At 39.3% G+C, this 22,209-nt stretch overlaps 1 protein-coding gene and 1 pseudogene across 4 annotated transcripts in view; one reads left to right on the forward strand and one right to left on the reverse strand.

Moving 5' to 3' along the window:
• GRM8 (glutamate metabotropic receptor 8) overlaps positions 1-22,209 on the reverse strand; it is a gene marked incomplete at both ends in the record, with an annotated part of 776,918 nt that overhangs the window by 674,476 nt on the left and 80,233 nt on the right. The gene's annotated exons all lie outside the window — the stretch shown is intronic.
• On the forward strand, positions 11,700-12,250 carry LOC308622345 (chromobox protein homolog 3-like; annotated as a pseudogene). Its single transcript has one exon. The product of its transcript is annotated as a chromobox protein homolog 3-like (transcript).

Raw genomic sequence — 22,209 nt, forward strand, 5'->3', positions numbered from 1 at the left:
GGCTTGTCTTGAGCAGCTGCAAGACAAGTAGATATCTGCACCATGCTAGAATCTTAAAAGTTTATATGGAGGCCTTAATGGGGTTCAGACATGTCTTCAGTCCAGATGGTCTCAATAGCACATTAATCTCTCAAGGCTGCATCCTTGAAAGAGCTCCTAGTGTGGGAACAGTGGGCAGATGTCCATTACAAAGACAGAGGAGGAATTGAAGAGCCTCCAACTGTCTGAGTCCAGCTCACAGGTCGACCAGTGGTCACATCCTCTCCATGACCTCCTCCAGCACTCATAAAATTAAGTATTCACAGTAACCAAAAATCAAATTCCCAAGCACTTGTGCTAAACTGCCAAAGACTTCCTTTCTCATCCTTATCCAGACACACCAAGGAACAGCTTGCCAAGAGACTAAATTTCTCAGTAAGTGAAAATTGCACATAGTAGGAGGCTTAATTCCCAGGCCACAGGAAGCTAAACCAATGAGAGAATCAATCTGAAAGACTACCCTTGGCAGCCATAAATGAAGTTATTTTCCTCTGTGCTGGTATCTTCGTAGAGAGTTTGTTTCTTCCTAAGCAACAATGGACATTCACCAAGGTAACAGAGATCCTATGTCCCTCCCATGGAGCTCCTCAGTGCAGCATGGAACTTAAAAGTACTTTTTAGAACCCATATACTTAGCACAAATCAGAATATTTTCACAGACCAATACATGTGTTTGTGGGTATCATTATTATTATTGGTTTATTATTATTATTATCCCCCAAAAAGAGCCTGAGAGAAGAACTTGTGTGCAGATAGTTCTTTCAGCTTGTTTTCAGAAAGCAAGAAGGAGTTGGGAATGTGAGATGGAAAAGGTAAAGGATGTATTATTACCTGGTTACCACTGTGGGGATCTGGATCTCTGTAGGGGACCCTCGGGAACTATAAAAAGTCTACCTTGGAATTGTCCTTCTAAATGACAGGAGTCTGGGGCATTTATTTGCCAACTTCTTACTCCATTGGTTGAGGGTTCTGCCCAATGCATTAATTCTCACACTCTGCCTACACTAGAACATGCTCCCATGACTTTGGAGAAAGTCCTAAGCATTTAAATTCTTAACAAGTTCCCAGGTGATGCTAATGCTGCTGGTCCTGGCACCACACTCTGATAATTCCCCAAAGAAAAGTCTCATGGGTGCCCACAATTCAGTCTGTTTTTGAAGTGGCCCAAGGCAACTGCCCCGCCCTCCCTTCTGTACTGGCTCACACCTGTGAATATCCACCTCCACCCACAAAGCCATTAGAAGGATGCTCACCACTCATGCCCCTGTGGTGGTACCCACCTCAAGAAAGCCAATGTCTCTATTCTCCTGATACTCCTGAACAACTCTCTCAAGATTCCAGGACCCACTCAGGGTCCCACTGTGTGAGCTGGGGTCCTAAGCAGATTCTAGATATACCTAGAATCTTACAAAGTTTTATAGAGCAACTTGCATTCTGTCAGATCAAACCCAAGCAAGGGACCAAAAACAAAAGATATCATGCCACACCTTCATTAATTCTAGTCTCCTCTCTTCTCCAAAGCTCTATCCCCAACCACACCCACCTCCCATATTCAAGACAAGATTTCTCAAAAGTAACAAAAAGTAGAAATTGACTTGGGAGGAAGATTGAAACACTAACATCTGAGCTCCTGAACTCAGCCTGTGAAAATCCCCGTGTTTGCTTCTGTCCCTTTGTTTCTATTTTTGTTTTTTTATTGAAGTATAGTTTATCTACAATGTTGTGTTAATTTCTGCTGTACAGCAAAGTGATTCAGTTATACATATATAGACACTGTTTTTTGAATATTCTTTTCCATTGTGGTTTATCATAGGATATTGAATATAGTTCTCTGTTCTATACAGCAGGACCTTGTTGTTTATCCATTCTATATATAATAGCTTACGTCCGCTAACCACCTCTTCTTTATCCATTCCTTTGTCGACAGACATTTAGGTTGTTTCCATGTCTTGGATACTGTGAATAGTGCTCCTATGAACTACAGGAGTGCATGTATCTTTTTCAATTAGAGTTTTGTCTAGATATGTGCCCAGGAGTGGGGTTGCTGGATCATAGGGTAATTTTATTTTTAGTTTTCTGCAGAACCTCCATACTGTTTTCCATAGTGGCTGACCAACTTACATTCCCACCAACAGTGTAGGAGGGTTCCCTTTTCTCCACATCCTCATCAGCATTTGTTATCTGTAGACCTTTTTTTTTTTTTTTTTTTTTTTTTTTTGCGATACGCGGGCCTCTCACTGTTGTGGACTCTCCCGTTGCAGAGCACAGGCTCCGGACGTGCAGGCTCAGCAGCCATGGCTCACGGGCCCACCGCTCCCCGGCATGTGGGATCTTCCCGGACCAGGGCACGAACCCGTGTCCCCTGCATCGGCAGGCAGACTCTCAACCACTGTGCCACCAGGGAAGCCCTGTAGACTTTTTAATGATGACCATTCTGACCAGTGTGAGGTGGTACCTCATTGTAGCTTTGATTTGCATTTCTCTAATGATTAGCGATGTTGAGCATCTTTTCATGTGCCTATTGACCATTTGTATTTCTTCTTTGGAGAAATGTGTATTTAGGTCTTCTGCCCATTTTTTGATTGGGCTGTTTGTTTTTGTTGTTGTTGAGTTGTATGAGCTGTTTGTATAGTTTGAAAATTAAGCCCTTGTCAGTCACATTGTTTGCAAATATTTTCTCCCATTCTGTAGGTGGTCTTTTCATTTTGTTTATGGTTTCCTTTGATGTGCAAAAGCTTTTAAGTTTGATTACATCCCATTTGTTTATTTGTCTGTTTTTGTTTTTGTTTTTGTGGGAAAGTGTTGGATATATCTATTACCTTAGCTGTGGCGATGGTAGCAGTTCGCTTATGTCCAAACTCATCAGACTGTATACATTAGGGCTTCCCTGGAGGCACAGTGGTTAAGAATCTGCCTGCCATTTCAGTGGACATAGGTTCAAGCCCTGGTCCAGGAAGATTCCACATACTGCAGAGCAACTAAGCCCATGTGCTACAACTACTGAGCCTGCAAGCCACAACTACTGAGCCCACGTGCCACAACTACTGAAGCCTGCACACCTAGAGCCTATGCTCTGCAACAAGAGAAGCCACCACAGTGAGAAGCCCCTGCTCACCACAACTAGAGAAAGCTTGTGTGCAACAATGAAGACCCAATGCAGCCAAAAATAAATAAATAAATTTATTTTTTAAAAAATTTGTACACATTAAATATGTGCAATTCTTCATTTGTCAAGTATATCTCAATAAGGCTGTTTGTAAAATTTCCCTTATTTGTTATATATAATAGCACAGAAACATTGATCCCTTTCCTCTAAACTTTGAGAAATTTCTGGTGCAAGCTTTTGCATGATCATGGTATCAGTTATCTATTGCTGTGTAACAAACCAGCCCAAAGCTCAGTGGCTTAAAACAACAAACATTCATTGTAGTCATGAATCATTACATCATCAGTTCCACTGTACTTAACTACTTTTGAGTTGATTTTGAATTCTATAGGCACAGTCTTCATGTATCTAGTAAAAAAGAGTAGTGGATTATTATGTGTTGGATCGTGCTCTCCCAAAGAAGATATGTGGTATACTCCAATAAAGATATGTTGAATACTACCTAAGAAGACAAAAGACCTGTACTCTGAAAACTATAAGACACTGATGAAAGAAATCAAAGAAGACATAAACAGATAGAAAGATATACCATGTTCTTGGACTGGAAGAATAAATACTGTCAAAATGGCTATACTACCCAAGGCAATCTACAGATTCAATGACATCTCTATCAAATTACCAATGGCATTTTTCACAGAACTAGAACAAAGAATATTAAAATTTGTATGAAGACACAAAAGACCCCGAATAGCCAAAGCAATCTTGAGAAAGAAAACAGAGCTGGAGGAATGAGGCTCCCTGACTTCAGACTATCCTACAAAGCTAGAGTAATTAAAACGGTATGGTATTGGCACAAAAAAAGAAATATAGGTAAATGGAACAGGATAGAAAGCCCAGAAATAAACCCACACACCTCTGGTCAATTAATCTATGATAAAGGAGGCAAGAGTATACAATGGAGAAAAGACAGTCTTCAACAAATGGTGCTGGGAAAACTGGACAGCTACATGTAAGAAAATGAAATTAGATCATTCTTTAAGACCATACATAAAAATAAACTAAAAATGGATTAAAGACCTAAATGTGAGACCAGACACTATAAAACTCCTAGAGGAAAGCAAAGGCAGAACACTCTCTGACATAAATCACAGCAGTATCTTTTCGGACCCATCTCCCAGAGTAATGGAAATAAAAACAAAAATAAACAAATGGGACCTAACTAAACTCAAAAGCTTTTGTACAGCAAAGGAAACCATAAACGAAACAAAAAGACAACCCACAGATTGGGAGAAAATATTTGCAAATGATGTGACCGACAAAGGATTAGTCTCCAAATTTTACAAATAGCTCATTCAGCTTAATATCACCAAAACAAACAACCCAGTCAAAAAATGGGCAGAAGACCTAAATAGACATTTTTCCAAGGAAGACAGATGGCCAAGAGGCACACGAAAAGATGTTCAACATCGCTAATGTTGAATGATTAGAGAAATGCAAATCAAAACTACAATAAGGGGCTTCCCTGGTGGAGCAGTGGTTGATAGTCCGCCTGCCAATGCAGGGGACACAGGTTCGTGCCCCGGTCCAGGAAGATCCCACATGCCATGGAGCAGCTAGGCCCGTGAGCCATGGCCGCTGAGCCTGTGCGTCTGGAGCATGTGCTCTGCAATGGGAGAGGACACAACAGTGAGAGGTCTGCATACCAAAAAAAAAACTACAATAAGGTATTACCTCACACCAGTCAAAAAGGTTATCATCCAAAATCTGCAAACTATAAATGCTGGAGAGGATGTGGAGAGAAGGGAACTTTCCTACATGGTTGGTGGGAATGTAAATTGGTACAGCCACTATGGAGAACAGTATGGAGGTTCCTTAAAAAACTAAAAAACAGAACTACCATATGACCCTGCAATCCCACTCCTGGGCTTATATCCAGAGAAGAATATGCTCTGAAAGGATACATGCACCCCAATGTTGATTGCAACACTGTTTACAATAGCCAAGACATGGAAGCAACCTAAATGTCCATCGATAGAGGAATGGATAAAGAAGATGCGGTACCTATATACAACGGAATATTACTCAGCCATAAAAAAGAATGAAATAATGCCATTTGCAGCAACATGGATGGACCTAGAGATTGTCATACTGAGTGAAGTAAATCAGACAGAGAAAGAGAAATATGATATGATATCGCTTATATGTGGAATCTAAGAAGAAATGATACAAATGAATGTATTTACAAAACAGAAACAGACTCACAGACTTAGAGAACAAACTTATGGTTACCAGGGGGGAAGGGTGGGGGAAGAGATAGTTAGGGAGTTTGGGATTGTGGGATTGACATGTACATACTGCTATATTTAAAAAGGATAACCAACAAGGACCTACTGTATAGCACAGGGAACTCTGCTCAATGTTGTGCAGCAGCCTGGATGGGAGGGGAGTCTGCGGGAGAATGGATACATGTATATGTATGGCTGAGTCGCTTTGCTGTGCACCTGAAACTACCACAACATTGTTAATTGGCTATACTCCAATATAAAATTAAAAGTTTAAAAAATTCAAAAATCAATCAATCAATTTATTTATTTATTAATTTTCAAAAGAAGATACGTTGGGGTCCTAGATCCCAGGTCCTAACTCCCAGTACCTAAGAATGTTATCTTATTTGGAGATAGGGTCTTTATGGAAGTTAAAGTTAAAATGAGGTCATTAGGGTTGGCCCTAATCCAACTTGATTGGTGTACTTATAAAAAAGGGGAAATTTGAACACAGGGACAGACAGGCCTAGAAGGAAGATGATATGAAGAGACATGCAGGCAGGGAAAAGATGACTATCTACAAGCCTTTGGGAAAATCAAGAACTCATTGCTAAGTACATTTACTCACAGAAAGTTTCCTTTCTTGAGAAAAAAATGAAATTGCCTAGAAAAAAATGAGTGAGAAAATATCTAAAATTTTGCAATAGATAAAGTTGTTCAACACTTCAAAGACCAATTTAAAACAATCACATCTTGCTACAGATCCCACCTCCATGAAGTACCAACTCAACAAACTACTACTACATAAATTCCAATGGGCCTGATTTAGCCTTAAAACGTGCTGTGATTCAATGAAAGAAGTGTGAGAACCAAGTGGGATTATTTCAAGAATAAAGTAAAACACTTGCTATCAAAGGTAAATGCAGCTGAAATAGAATTTGCATTATAAAAAAGTCAAAAGAATTTTAAGAAGAAAAAATAAAAAATAAAATGCAATATTATTCAGCTTGTTACCATAATATTTTGAAACTTTATAACTGTCAGAGCAATGCTCATGACATTTCCTGGTCTGTTAACTGATAAGCATTTTATTACCTATGGGGGGGAAAAAAAACTTGAAGCTCTTAACTATAAAATGCAGGCAAAAGAATGGCAGGATGAGTAGGATTTAGACAGGGAAGAGCAGGGCAGCAGGCTGGGGTGGGGACAGTTTCCCAGGGAGGCAAAGCATCACAACAGAGATTTCTTGAGCCTGTGTTTGTATTTTACATAAATGGAATCATACAATATGTTAAAAATAAATGCAGGCAAGGGACTTCCCTGGTGGCGCAGTGGTTGGTAGTCCGCCTGCCGGTGCGGGGGAAACAGGTTCGAGCCCTGGTCCAGCGGGATCCCACATGCCACGGAGCAACTGGGCCCGTGGCCACAGCTACTGAGGCCCGTGCGCCTGGAGCCCATGCTCTGCAACGGGAGAGGCCACCGTGGTGGGAGGCCCGCACACCTTGGCGGGGGGTGACCCCCGCTCGCCGCAACTAGGGAGGGTCTGCGCATGGCAGCAGAGACCCAACGCAGCCATAAATAAATAAATTTATTTTTTTTTAAATGCAGGCAAGACATATATCTTCTAGATATATAAAATATTTCAGCTAAGTCAAGAGTCTATCCAAATTTCAGCTAGCTTTCCTCTGGGTCTGTTACACATAGGTCCGAACTTTCACAAAGACCTTGTAACAGGCTAACATTTCTTACAAACTTCAGGAAAAAAAAATTTTTTTTAATACTAAATGTATGACCAGTGAAGAAATATAATGTGATGAAAATTTAATAGGCAAGGGAATTTTTACATTTAACTCATCAGTGGTACTACCTGTTGTATTAAAGAAAATCACCGATTCAGATTAAGAAGATGCTGTGTTGTGTTGAGGTTTATGTATTTGTCATCCATTCTTTAATGGAGAAGTTTACTCAGTAAATTAATATGTTGGAAACATTTTTAGAAAACAGTATTTAACCCATTTAAAAGAGAAAAACTATTTTGAAAAATCTAAGCATGCCCATTTCCATATAAATAAATGTGAACATTATGCAAAACTAATTATAAATCAAATTTTTAGCTGTTCATCAAAGCAGGTCCACAGAAATCTCTAACTGAAAAAATTCCAAGCAATTCCTTTTAGGCATTGTTTGAGCTATTACAGATGTTTGAAAATAACAAAACTAAATTTAAAATATTCATAATAATAAACAAGACAAAAAAGACAACCCTCAGAATGGGAAAAAATATTTGCAAATGAAGCACCTGATAAGGGATTAATCTCCAAAATATACAAATAGCTCATGCAGCTCAATATCAAAAAAACAAACAATTCAATCCAAAAATGGGCAGAAGACCTAAGTAGACATTTCTCCAAAGAAGTCATACAGATGGCCAACAGGCTCATGAAAAGATGCTCAACATCACTAATTATTAGAGAAATGCAAATCAAAACTACAATGAGGTATCACCTCACACCAGTCAGAATGGCCATCATCACAAAATCTACAAACAATAAAAGCTGGATAGGGTGTGGAGAAAAGGGAACCCTCTTGCACTGTTGGTGGGAATGTAACTTGATACAGTCACTATGGAGAACAGTATGGAGGTTCCTTAAAAAACTAAAAGTAGAACTACCATGTGACCAAGCAATCCCACTACTGGGCATATACCCTGAGAAAACCATAATTCAAAAAGACACATGCACCCCAATGTTCACTGCAGCACTATTAACAATAGCCAGAACACGGAAGCAACCTGAATGTCCACCGACAGATGAATGGATAAAGAAGATGTGGTACATATATACAATGGAATATTACTCAGCTGTAAAAAGGAATGAAACTGGATCATTTGTAGGGATGTGGATGGACCTAGGTACTGTCATACAGAGTGAAGCAAGTCAGAAAGAGAAAAACAAATATTGTATATTAACGCATATATGTAGAATCTAGAAAAATGGTACAGATGAACCTATTTTCAGAGCAGAAATAGAGACACATACGTAGAGAGCAAATGTATGGACACCATGGGGGGAAGGAGGGGGTGGGATGAACTGGGAGATTGGGATTGACATGTATACATCACTACGTATAAAATAGATAACTAATGAGAACCTGCTGTATAGCACAGGGAACTCTCTACTCAGTGCTCTGTGGTGACCTAAATGGAAAGGAAATCCAAAAAGGAGGGGATATATCTATACATATAGCAGATTTACTTCACTGTACAGCAGAAACTAACACAACATTGTAAAGCAACTATACTCCAATTTTTTTAAAAAAAGCATTCCTGCCCACAAAAAAAAATATTTGGGACTTCCCTGGTGGCGCAGTGGTTAAGACTCCACATTCCCAACGCAGGGGGCCCATGTTCGATCCCTGGTCAGGGAACAAGATCCTACATGTCGCAACTAAGAGTTCACATGCCACAACTAAGGAGCCAGAAAGCCGCAACTAGGAGCCTGCCTGCTGCAACTAAGACCCGACGCAACCAAATAAATAAATTAAATAAATATTTTTTTAAAATATTCATAATGAAGGCTTTTTACTAATTCCAACTGAGCTTTCCCCACTCTTCCCTCCAGAAGTGACTTTGTTTTGCAGCTTTGGATGGAACTGGACTGAGGGAATAGATGAGAATTATCCACTTTGAAAGTCAGATTTGGGAGATAAAGAATGAATAGGTAATTTATTTTTCAAAAAATGAACGAAGTGGGCTTCCCTGGTGGTGCAGTGGTTGGGAGTCTGCCTGCTAATGCAGGGGACATGCGTTTGAGCCCTGGTCTGGGGGGGGTCCCACATGCCGCGGAGCAACTGGGCCCGTGAGCCACAACTACTGAGCCTGCACGTCTGGAGCCTGTGCTCCGCAACAAGAGAGGCCGCGATAGTGAGGGGCCCTCGCACCGCGATGAAGAGTGGCCCCCGCTTGCCACAACTAGAGAAAGCCCTCGCACAGAAACGAAGACCCAACACAGCAAAAATAAATTAATTAATTAATAAACTCCTACCCCCAACATCTTTAAAAAAAAAAAATGAACCAAGTATAAGACTGTTAGGAAGTATTAGGCAAAGAGACTCTTTTACATTCATCTAGAATTGTTGTTCTTATTCCCAAGGAGAATTTAAATATGATAAGATAGGCCATTTTCCCCACCTGGGTAGCTCCAAGGAGGTTGCCCCTCTCTGACAAATAACAGGGGAAATACCCAACACAGAACCCTTGCCTGTTATTATCTCGGTAGACAGTAACTTCTAGAGAGTGAGGATTAGTTCTTTCTCCTATTCAAACTAACTACATCTTGCACAGTGCTGTGCACATCATAGGAATTCCTCAAAAGTTTGGTGAATTCCATTGAAAAACTAAGATAATTCACTAATCTTAGCTTCTTTAATGTCAAAGTATAAAGACAAATCAGATAAGAGCACTGAATTCTAAATTCATTCAGTAAGAGTCATAAATTATGAAGTGCTTCCACCAATATATGGTAAGTAAGGGGACCTACTTTTAAAATGACTTAGTTATTAAAAGACAAAAATAACACAAGTGTCATAGAATTTTCAAAGGAGCTTTATAATTTGTGTAACTTGCTAGAATTGGGGTTATCAAATTTAATATGAACAGCTTTCATTAAATTTGTATTTAATGAATGCAGCTGTGAAATGGGCAAATCCAATATACTGCAAACAGCCCAACTCTTACTTCGTTCCACAGATATGATTTACCCTTAATAGCCAGAAGCATCACTTCAAATAGTTTGTGTTACGGCAGAATGGATTATGTTGTATTCATTCTACCTACAGGAAGGAAGCTAGCATCCATAATAGCAGCATTCAACTGTGTGTTACAAAGCACAACCCAGCAGAACGTTTATAACATAAAATGTGAAGATATTTAAAACATAAACTTTGTAGGTTGTGGTAGACCAGAGACTTCTCTCTTTCCACTAAAGGGATATATTTTTGATTCAAGTCTTTCAAATCCTAGGACCTGAGATGAGCTACAAAACTTACCCAGGACTGTGGAAAAATATGTCAGCCTCTGCTTTGTACTCCTAAGACTCAACTCGCCATTTCTATAAACATGTACATGCACAGGCATGGACGTTTCTACACAGAGCAAATTTATCATTCATTTAACGTGGAGGATGTGTCTGCATTTGAGAATGTAATGGACATTCACATTTCTTCCTCCAGATAAATGTGTACTATGCAGTAAAGCTCCAGTTGAGAGGGCTATGAGTTCTAGTTCTCCTTTTTAATATTTCACTCCCGAGAAAATTCTCCATCACATATAAGCAATTTCTAAAATATTCTCAATCTAAGGAGGTTTCCAGATCTACCTGGAAAAATGAACAATTGCATACCAGTTTGACAGACAGTATACAAGAATTAGATTAGAGGGTAAAAATCACAGCATTCCAATGCAAAGAGGTTTCAAGGTCATTCAGACGTCCAAGTTCAAATCTCACTTCTGAAAAAAAAACTAGCTGCCTGATCTTAGACAACTTAATCTTGCTAAACCTCTTTTCCCTCATGTGAAAAGTGGGGATAAAAATAGGACTGCTGTGGGAGTTGAAGTTTACACACACACACCACACATGCCAAGTCTCCAGCACAATCCCATGGATCAGGCACAGCACGATATGTAGCTGTACATGCATAATATCATGTGTACACTCTATAGTTGTCCCTACATCCTATTTCCCACATTAAACAGGCATTATCTGCTCATGTTCTCTCCTCCTTTCTGCATTATGGGCCGTTACAGGCAGAAGCTGTGTCATATTCAATTCTGTAACTGCAGGATCTAACACACACCTGGCATATTGTATAAACCAGTCAACTGCTACTTATGTTTGGCGAGAGAAGCTGGTTCCTCATATATGTTAACATATTTTATCAGGTAAGTCAAATGAAAAGTGAAGTGCTCATTCTTAACCTATTAAACTTTCTCCCTCTGTTTTTGCTAAATTTACATAGGTGGACTCTTAATTAGCTGTAACAATCAGCTGCTGATTTTCTATTTAAAATGTGAAACTTGAAGTTCCCCCATTGTTTCACCATCGTGGGGTTCATCTGGGTACCATTCCAAAAATTTAATTTGCTTTGTTATTAAAAAAATATATATTAGCCCAGCCCCCTCCCCCTCAGATGTGGCTGGAGCTTGAGGCACACAGGGCCTGAGACGCCACAGACCTGGGACCCAGAGCAGCTCAGAGGCAGTGAACAATACCTCTTCAAGTCTGCAATAAAAAATGGCCTCCAATAAAACTACATTGCAAAAAACAGGAAAGAAACAGAATGCAAAGAGTAAAAAAGTTGAAGAGGCAGAACCTGAAGAATTTGTGGTAGAAAAAGTACTGGACCAACGTGTAGTGAATGGGAAGGTAGAGTGTTTCCTGAAGTGGAAGGGATTTACAGATGCAGACAATACTTGGGAACCCAAAGAAAACTGAGATTGTCCAGAGTTGATTGAAGCATTTCTTAATTCTCAAAAAGCTGGTAAAGAAAAAGATGGAACAAAAAGAAAATCTTTATCTGACAGTGAATCTGATGATAGCAAATCAAAGAAGAAAAGAGATGCTGCTGATAAACCAAGAGGTTTAGCCAGACGTCTCGACCCAGAGTGATAACTGGTGCCACAGACAGCAGTGGAGAATACATGTTTCTCAGGAAATGGAAAGATTCAGATGAGGCGGACTTGGTGATGGCAAAGGAGGCAAATATGAAGTGTCCTCAAATTGTAATTGCTTTTTATGAAGAGAGACTAACTTGGTATTCTTATCCAGAAGATGAAACTCAATAACTGTCTGCATTGCTATATATATATATATATATATATATATATATATATATAAATCTGGGTCTTGGTTTTTTGATTTATTAGTGTGAAGAAATAACTACATTCTAATGAAAATCAAGTTTGATATGTTCGTTTTGAAGTAGTATTGGGGAAGTTGTTGGGTTTTGGGGTTTTTTGGGGGGGGCTTTGTTTTTTGTTTTTTTTGCATCTGTAGCACTGGTTACTTTGAACAAATAAAAGCTTTCTGTAGTTGCTTCCTTTAGCAGAAAAGAACATTTGATACCACGGTATATTATTTTCTCTGCATTAGAGAACAGCTTTTCTAAATGTTGGGGAAAATCTCCATAGTCATTACTCAATCAGAATTTAGAATTTGCATTTAACTCATATATGCCTAAGGACCATTCTGGGTTTTTTTTTGTATGTGTATACATAAAATACATATGTAAATGGTTTGGGGGTTTTTTGGTTATTGTTTAAATACATTTACCAAAACAAAAACAGCCTTTCACAACCATGGATAAGCCCATGTTTCTGGGATTCTATCATTTTGAGCAATATAAGAAATCACTTCAATTTAAATTGAAAATTTAAGTCTTAACCTTTCAAATTAAATAATTTTGTAATTAATTAGACAAATTAATGTAAACAATTTAAATTGGATTTTTTTTTTTTTTTTTTTTTTTTTTTTTTTTTTTTTTGCGGTATGCGGACCTCTCACTGTTGCGGCCTCTCCCATTGCGGAGCACAGGCTCTGGACACGCAGGCTCAGTGGCCATGGCTCACGGGCCTAGCCGCTCCGCGGCATGTGGGATCTTCCCAGACTAGGGCACAAACCCGTGTCCCCTGCATTGGCAGGCGGACTCTCAACCACTGCACCACCAGGGAAGCCCCAAACTGGATAATTTTTTAAAGCAGCCCTATCAGAATCTGCATCCATATCTACCGTCATATAAATGCAGTTTTATATGCAAAACCCCTGAAAGGAAAATTTTATCACTGTCAACAAATGAAACCCAAATGAAAAAACTAGAAAAATTCTGGTATGTTTTAATTAACCAAGCAAGACTTAGTTAAATGGACATTTAAAGCTTCCTTTTGGCAAACCATTCCTTTATAAGAAGTTGAAATCCCTGTGCTGTATTTACTGAAAGACTGTGATACATGGAATGTCTCAGACTTGTTAATGGAAACCTAATCAGATGGTTAGAGATGTTGGCAATTTTGGATCTGCAGGAACAAATGAGTGAACAAACTTTTCTAATCTAAACTTGACCTGCATGTTTTTTCAAACTTTACCCCAACCCATTCCTTACACGTAGGCTCAATCTTCTCAGTATTTTGGGTTACTTGTTCAGCAGAAGCCAGGAAAAACAATAACTTTGTAGTAATCAGAATGTTATTCAACTGTATATTGTTTACTTTATGGTAAATAGTGGTGAACAGTGGTCAATAAATTGTTTTATATTCAAAAACAATACTAACAGAATTGTAGGTCTTGAACACAGGTGAGTTTCTTTTTTTGATTCAAAATGAAACAAACTTTCTGGGTAAAAACTTAAATAGCTGATTTCTGCCTAGTGGAAAGATTCCCTGTTTACAGTTCTTTGCTAAAAAGGAAAGAAATGAAAATATTTTTGCCAGATTGTAAGCCCATAGGAAAGTTACAGATTAGAGTTTGCACTAATTGCTCAAGCTCATTTCTTTTTCAAAAAGGAGATCCTAATTTTTAACAACTTGACAAGATTACAGCAACCTATTTGGTACAACTCAGATTATTTTCATATTTCCTTTTTCTTGCTCCAACTGGTGGCCAGTCTCAGTCAGAAGTCTAAGCAGCACCTCCAGTCTCCTCTCCACAAAGTGTGCCAGAAACAAGTAGCACAGGAGAGGTGCCACCACCCTTAATTTGAACCTTTGTGATACCCTCAGTCCACAACTGCAAAGCTCTTCTTCGATTTACCTTTTCCAAACAAATAAACCATGTAATCTAATTCCACCCCACCCCCCAACCTCACATCCATTCTCCTTTTGATACATTTTTCTCTGTTTTTTATTTGTTTGTTTGTTTTTAATATAATGAGTCCCATATACCCAGAGTCATCTCTCAGTATCCGTGGGGAATTTGTTCCAGGACCTCTGTGGATACCAAAATCCGTGGATGCTCAAGTCCCCTATATAAATGGCATAGTACAGTCAGCCCTCCATATCCCTGGGTTCTGCATCTGCGAATTCAACCAAATGAATTGAATTGTTGGTTGAACTGGCTGATGCAAAAGCAGTGGGGGCAGAGGGTCCACTGTTTTTCCTACTCACTGGATCTAGCAGAGCATCAAATAAGTAAGCAACTTGCAGAACCTTTATGTTCCCTGCAGGGGGCCCGAAACCTGTGTTTTCACAAGCCCTCCAGGTGGTCCTGACATGCGCCCCAGGTTGGAAACCTCTGCTCCAGCCTTTCAGGATGGGGCCCAGACTGGCAGATATTTTTCATGACTTTTTGTTTTTATAAACATACTGAAGATCCCCAATCATCTGACTGATCCCAGGGCCAGGATTTGAGTGACTTAATGTTTAAGTACAATTCTGATAAAAGTCACAACATTTCCATTTCATAATAACTAATGTTTGGGTGAATAAAGCCTTTGTCTCTTGGAATTTGAACTACCTCACTACAGATTTTTACATTTTATTTGTATCACACACATCCACACACAACCAAGGCAATTTGAAGGAGAAACGCAAAGGAAAAAAGGCAAAACATCTGTCTTTAGTGGGGAAAGCATTGCAGAGGGTCCAAAAGCCCTACCTACCTGAAACCCAACTCTCAGTTCACTCTCTCTAACAATGAGAAAATCGGAATGGAGAATATGGACGGTTCAGTGCAAGTAGCAGTAACAGTGATGATAACAAAAACAACATTTATTTTGTCCTTACTGACATAGGCACTTTGTCAAATGAGCCACGTGTATTATTTAATCCTCACAACAACTTTTCCCATTTCACAGATAAGGAAACTGAGGCACAGAGATGTTAAGCAACCTGCCCAAGGTCTTAGAGATCTTAAGTGGCAGAGCTGGGACCCCACAACCTAGGCTTCTCTGACTTCAAGCCCCATAAACTCTAACAACTTTGCTGTGCTGACTTCCAGCCCATCAGCCCAGATTTGGTGGACAATGGGAAAATAACTTGATTGTGCGTTACCTAGAAACCTCTCCCATGGACTGGACACTGCAGTTTGGATGCCTAGTCTGTCTCACAGACCTATTGAGGGGCTCATTTTCCTCCTTCCCCACGAGAAAGATTACAAAGTGTAACCTGAGTACATCAGGCCTTGAGGCAAACTCTACCATTCACTGTAACTCACACTAGTCACATCAACATGGTACCATCTTGAATAACAGAGCCATGAAGGCAACAATATCAGAAAGGACACAGTATGAGCAAACTGCTTGATAATCAAGTCTAAATAGACTTACTGGTTGAGAAATAATCCTGGCGTATATTCTTCAAGCAATATTTACTCACTGCAGAACAATGAATTTAAGTTTCAGCTTTGGAATCCGTTGCTTCTTTTAAATGTACCAGACCGTCTTGAGATAATTATCAACCCCTCCTCAGTGCTCCCCATTGCAAGTGCTTCAACACTATTATCTTCCCTCATCTACACACTGAATCTCTGTAGCTCATGAAAAGCCAGTGTCAGAGTAGATCAAGACTGGGGCACTGGGCAGAAGTTCGTGGAAAAAAAGAAAGACACGGGGCTTCCCTGGTGGCGCAGTAGTTGAGAGTCCGCCTGCAGATGCAGGGGACACGGGTTCGTGCCCCGGTCCGGGAAGATCCCACATGCCGCGGAGCGGCTAGGCCAGTGAGCCATGGCCGCTGAGCCTGCGCGTCCGGAGCCTGTGCTCCACAACGGGAGAGGCCACGACAGTGAGAGGCTCACGTACAGCAAAAAAAAAAAAAAAAAAAAGACACAAGTCCTTAACTTTAGGCTCTTTCCATCAGAAGTAAGAAAGAGGGCAGACCTTAAAGTGGCTACCAAAGTCAAGTGACCTTTGTAAACACACTACACAAAATCCCATAGACGCCAGCCCACAGCTGGGACAGCTAGCCACTCGCGCTGTTAGAGCAGGTTCCCTCCCAGGTCCACAGAGAAATGTCCAGAGGCTCTCTAGGCTGCCCCCACTCTGCTTGAAACTTGAGGGCAAAATACTCCTAGTATACTTCCTTTATACATACTTCCTCTCTGGTAGAGTCACAGTTTGCCAACAACAAAGGTAGAACTAATTTATGTACACACAGAAATACATTTCATTGCTCATACAAATTCAATATTCAATCAAGACAGTGTAGTAGTAATCTTACTCTATTTCCGGTTTTCTCAGTCTGCACTAATGACATTTTGGACCGGATAATTCTTTGCTGTGAAGGGCTGTCCTTGTGCATGGTAGGATGTTTAGCAGCATCCCTGGCCTCTACTCACTAGATGCCAATAGCAAACCCTTTCCCCAAGTTGTAACAACCAAAAAATATCTCTGGGAAAGCAAATCACCCCTAGCTAAGAATCACTGATATATTTGCTCAATTTGTCCCATGTGTCTCTAAAAGGCAAATGTAATACTTCTGTACTACAATGCAACTGTTTAAAAGATATTTCATATACCCCATGACTGTCAGTCTCTGTGATTCTCTGATGATTATTCAGACATCCAAGTGGCCTGCCTTTCTTATTCTGGCATTGTTACTGTATTAAAATTCCCTTGGCTCAAGTGCCAGACCCTGCCTGGTTTCCATCTCTCCACCTTCCTTTTCTGACAACCTGAGACCCCTGAATTCCACCCAGCTTTAGACACACCTCCAACTTTGTCTCTCAAGGACTGATCTTTTTTATTTTTTTCTGAGTTATATAATAATATATTTATTGAGTATATACAGTGCACCAAGGATTTTTTTTAACATCTTTATTGGAGTATAATTGCTTTACAGTGGTGTGTTCGTTTCTGCTTTATAACAAAGTGAATCAGTTATACCTGTATGTATGTTCCCATATCTCTTCCCTCTTGCATCTCCCTCCCTCCCTCCCTCCCACCTTCCCTATCCCACCCCTCTCGGTGGTCACAAAGCACCGAGCTGATCTCCCTGTGCTATGCGGCTGCTTCCCACTAGCTATCTATTTTACGTTCGGTAGTGTATACATGTTCAAGGACTGATCTTGATTTGGCAAGGAGGGATACTAGCCTAATGTTCTCATAATCAATTTCCTGTTACTCCCACTATTTGTCATTAAACCACATCCTGGTGATCCAGTTTTGAAAACCAGGCATGTGCCTTGAACTGGAAAAAAGTCCCCACTCACCATTCAATGTTGATAATTCAAGTTGTGTCTTATACTTTTATAATGGGTCTCATGATGCCATGATCCTCTAGAACCAGGACCCTAAATTATTCTTGCAGTCCTGCCTCAGAATTTGTGACTATCTGTATGCTCATGGAATTGTCAGCCCAATATTATTTTGTCTGCTCCTTGGAATTTCAAATATCACCTGCTTTGAGGTTGGCCATCACTGAGCTTCTATGACCATCAACACATGCTCATTTGACCCTGTTACACCTACAAGATGCCAATGACTGTATTAGGCTGCTACCATCCACGATTTCATCAGCTCTCTGGACACAATCCTCAGTCTGTAACCCTGTTGCCCCCTCCCCAGTGTCCATCCCACCCACGCAATTGCGGGGGTGGGGGGGTGTCCAGATCCAGGTCTTTGCTCATGAGATGGTTGTTACCCTAGCTAGGCTATGGCACTCAGACCAAGACTGGATACTGGAATTCATATTCGATTAGCTCTTCTAGGTAGTTCATTCAATTTTACTTAAACCTTAAGCCAGAATATTGCTTTTCCAGTTACATCATCCAAAAAGAGGTGAAGCCTAGATAACGAACAGAAACAGGATCTCCAGTGCTCCCTCACAATGAACGTTACATTTGGGTACCTAATCCTTTTTACTCCCACATATTTTCTCAGGAAAGGAAAGACTTCTGCAATTCTCACTCCAATCAAAATGCTTAATTGCCTCAATTTCTTTACCGCATCTCCCACCTTCTTCATAACTACAGGAAGTAGAAAATTTAAGCACAAATAACTCAGAAAGAAATGAGAAACAAAAATAAAAAGACTTTAAAAGTGTCGAAATCCTCCCAGTAATTCACTTAAGTATCTGCATGGACTAAAAGTCCGCTCATTATGAAGGGAAATTTAATGGGTCACTCCTTCCAATCTTCTGCCTTTATGGAGAGAGGCATCCAAACCATTCAAATCAGGCGTTGACCCTGGCTAGGCAATAGCACTACCCACAGTTAAAAATTATGTGGGAGCTTCACAAAAACAAGACCCATTAGGGTGCAGCAAATCCTTTCAGAACTTCCCAGTCGCTGGGCCAGAATCCTCAATACTACTCGGCTTATTCTACCAGCCTGCAGCAAGCTAGTGCATGGACTAGGGAAACACACAAGCTAAATAAAGGCACTATGACAGTAAGAAAGATAAGTCTCAATGACACAAGCCTATTTACACATAAAGCCAATTGCTCCCAGTGACAAGCAGTGTTTTTCAAATTGCAAATCATAACCCAAAGCACTGGAGAGAATGACCTATTAAGGCTCTCTCCCCAGTGAATGCACTGAAGTTAACTAATAGGTCTTGACTGCAATTTGCTTCTTTTTAGGAATGGAATAGAAAATTTCAGAATGCATTACAAGCAAATAGTAACAGTAAAAATGTTTCATGAAACTTTTTTCACACATAGATGATAGATAGGTAGATAGATAGATAGATAGATAGAGACAGAAGTTCAACAACTATTTACTGAGCACCTACAATGCACCAAGTACTTTTCTAGACAGATACATCAATGACTAAAACAGATAAAAATTCTTGTGATGCTTATACATAATATTTTAGATAGAAATGTAAAACGGATTTCTTAGTGTAAGTCATAGATTTTTTTTTTAAGTTTGAAAGACACTATTTATAATACAGAGGTGCCCAAGCATCCTCCCTACCACTCCATCAAGACAGACGCACCCAATGATCGCCCCGCCACTCTGGGAAGCCCCAGACAGGAATGAAGTGGAGAGAAGAGCCCAAATCATCCCCCCTCCCCGCTTGCAAATCCGCCTTCAAGGTCAAGCCTGTCTTCTTGAAGCCATTCTCTGTTTGCTCTGTTTTGCATCTTCCCCTTTAATTTTGTTTCTTTCCCACAGTTCTAATAAGAAAAGCCTCTTGAAAGGGAATGAACAGCTAAATGAACCAGTTCTCGGTGGATATTCCCTAGAAGTGTAACAGGTGGAGAAGTTTTGTTTATATTTTTATTAAATAGTCACTGCTAGTAACAGGCAAAGCATCGAAATTGTGATAGCAGATTCTCTTTGATCCATGAAACAACATATCTACATATATTCTCTCTAAATTTCTTCAGAAACATCCTAGTAGGTATTAACTAGGGTCCAGTCTGATACTTCTCAACATAATGATTTGCTTATTTCATCTGAAACCGCCATAGCTCACATTTAGTGGTTCTCTAGGATGAGCCCGACATTGTGCTATGTGCCTTGTCTTTCATCTTCACAATGATCCGGTGAGGGCAGAATTATTATCTGCCTTCTGTAAGAGAAGATGTTAAAGCTTCTAGAAGTTAAGTAATTTGTCCAGGATCATTCAGCTAGTCAGTGGCAGAGCTAAAATTTTAACAAATGCCATATAGCTCCACAAAATGACTGACTGTATCCCCATTAAGGGCAGAAGGTTTATTATGTATGAAAAAAATATAAACTCTGCTCAGAAAACTTACTCTACAAGCCTCTGCTTCCCCTGACTTGCTCTTAATAATTCTTTACTATTTTCATAATCATTAATAAAGTCTATAAATAAACAAACCATTAGGTTTAGAACTGAAGGGTCAACACAAGTACTTTTTCCTTCCTTCAATGCAATAGGTTTAAATATGTGGTTGCTCAAAATATTGTGACATTTCTTGCACTAACCCCTTTTAATTGCCATAAGGATAGTGGGAGGATAAAAGGACAGACTCTGGATCCAGAATGTGTGGTCTCAACTACCAGCCCCACAATTTATATGAAGCTTACATACAGCTGTGTAGCCTTGGGAAAGCCGTGCCTGTTTCCTCATCTGTAAAATGAAAATAATAATAGTATTTACCTAGGGGGTTATTTTGAGGATTAAATGAGATACTATAAGCAATGCACTTAGAACAGTGCGGACACTGAATAAACGCTATGTATTTGTTATCCTTACGATTATTACTTCCTAAGAAGCACTAGCTCATCTCATTCTACTAAGCATTAACGTCTTGGAGTTTATCAAGAAAAAACTAACTGATTCACTTTGTTATAAAGCAGAAACTAACACCCCCTTGTAAAGCAATTATACTCCAATAAAGATGTTTAAAAAAAATCCCAACAGGAATAAAAACAAAAAGAAAGAATGTATATTTTGTTTTTGAGTGATGTGTATATTGTTTTTGAGTGAAGTATTGTATAAATGTCAATTAGATCCAGCTGGCTGGTGGTGGAGTTCAGTTCTGTATCCTTGCTGATTTTCTGTCTACTACTATCAATTACTGAGAGTGGAATATTAAAGTCTTTGAATATAATTGTGAAAAAAAAAGAGAAAGTTCTGGGTGGTGGGGAAAAGAAATCAATCATTAAACTTGAAACTCTGTCAAGACAGAGAAATATGTCTGTTCCATCACCTGTCCCTTCATTCCCCAGATGACTGAGTTGCTGAAAGGTGCACAGTAGGTGCTATTGCCTATCTTATGCTGGTTTTGGAAAGCATTACACTTCATAACTTATTTGAAAAGGAACCATTTTGTTTTAATGCTGATATATGAGCTCTCTTTGCTTTGCAAAACACAACCAGCATGTTTATTTACTGAACGGAGGTCAGTACCATAAGTTTGCATGAAAAGAGGAATCATAACCACTGTCAAAAGAAAATTCAAACCAATTTTGCAGCAAAGGTCTATATGTTGTTTTTAACAACTGTCTCAAATGTTGGTCAAATGAAAAGGTCAAGTGTACATCAATATAAAAGAATATAAAGGTCCTCACTATCCTTTAGCCTGTTCTCTTAGTGAGGCAAAAACACATTTAAAGTGCATCTCCTCATAATCAATTTCTTTACTTACAAATGTCATTCTGAATGGACATTTTACAGCTGATTAATTTTTGTCCCTTTTTCTCACATGCAAATACAAGACCAAAATGCATACTTCTGGTAGATTTCCTTCCTGCTGGTTCAAGTGCTGATTTCCTACAGATCTGCTGTCTACAGCCCTGGCAGAAAAATGATCTTTCAATCTATGTTGCCATGTTGCTTAAATATATTCATCTCTTCTCTTCCAAAATATTTAAGGTAAGTGAACAACTAAACATCTGATTGTAGAAGGTAGAAAACATTGTCATTGCCTTCGTCAAAAAGTCAACATATTAAATATGCTGCACATACAAATGTACTCAATTAACATTTTAATTAAGGATAACAAATAATTAAATAATTATAATAATTATAATTAAACAGATGACATTTTAATTAATTTTCTCCACTGTAAATAGCCTGATGGAAATTATTGTTAAATCTGATTTAAATATTTCTCCTTGCAAAAACAGTGACCTCACACTACCCGTGATCAAAAACGTTTCCCTTTTATGTACTTATATGGTCATAATGTCGTAGCCATAAAAAAGTTTCCAAGTAAACTTTCTCAGTGTTATCAACCCTGTTCTCTTCACTTTGCATGCAAACAACAGTGTAGCTGTATATAATTATGTCTTTCAAGGCACTTGTTTATGTCTTGTGCAAAAACATAACACTAAAGTACCTCAGGGTTGAATACTACAGTTAAAGATTCATGCTTGGTCATTAAGTCCAGACAAGCAA

The sequence above is a fragment of the Mesoplodon bidens genome, assembly GCF_964165515.1.
Source record: "Mesoplodon bidens genome assembly, chromosome: 9".
Taxonomy (NCBI): Eukaryota; Metazoa; Chordata; class Mammalia; order Artiodactyla; family Ziphiidae; genus Mesoplodon; species Mesoplodon bidens.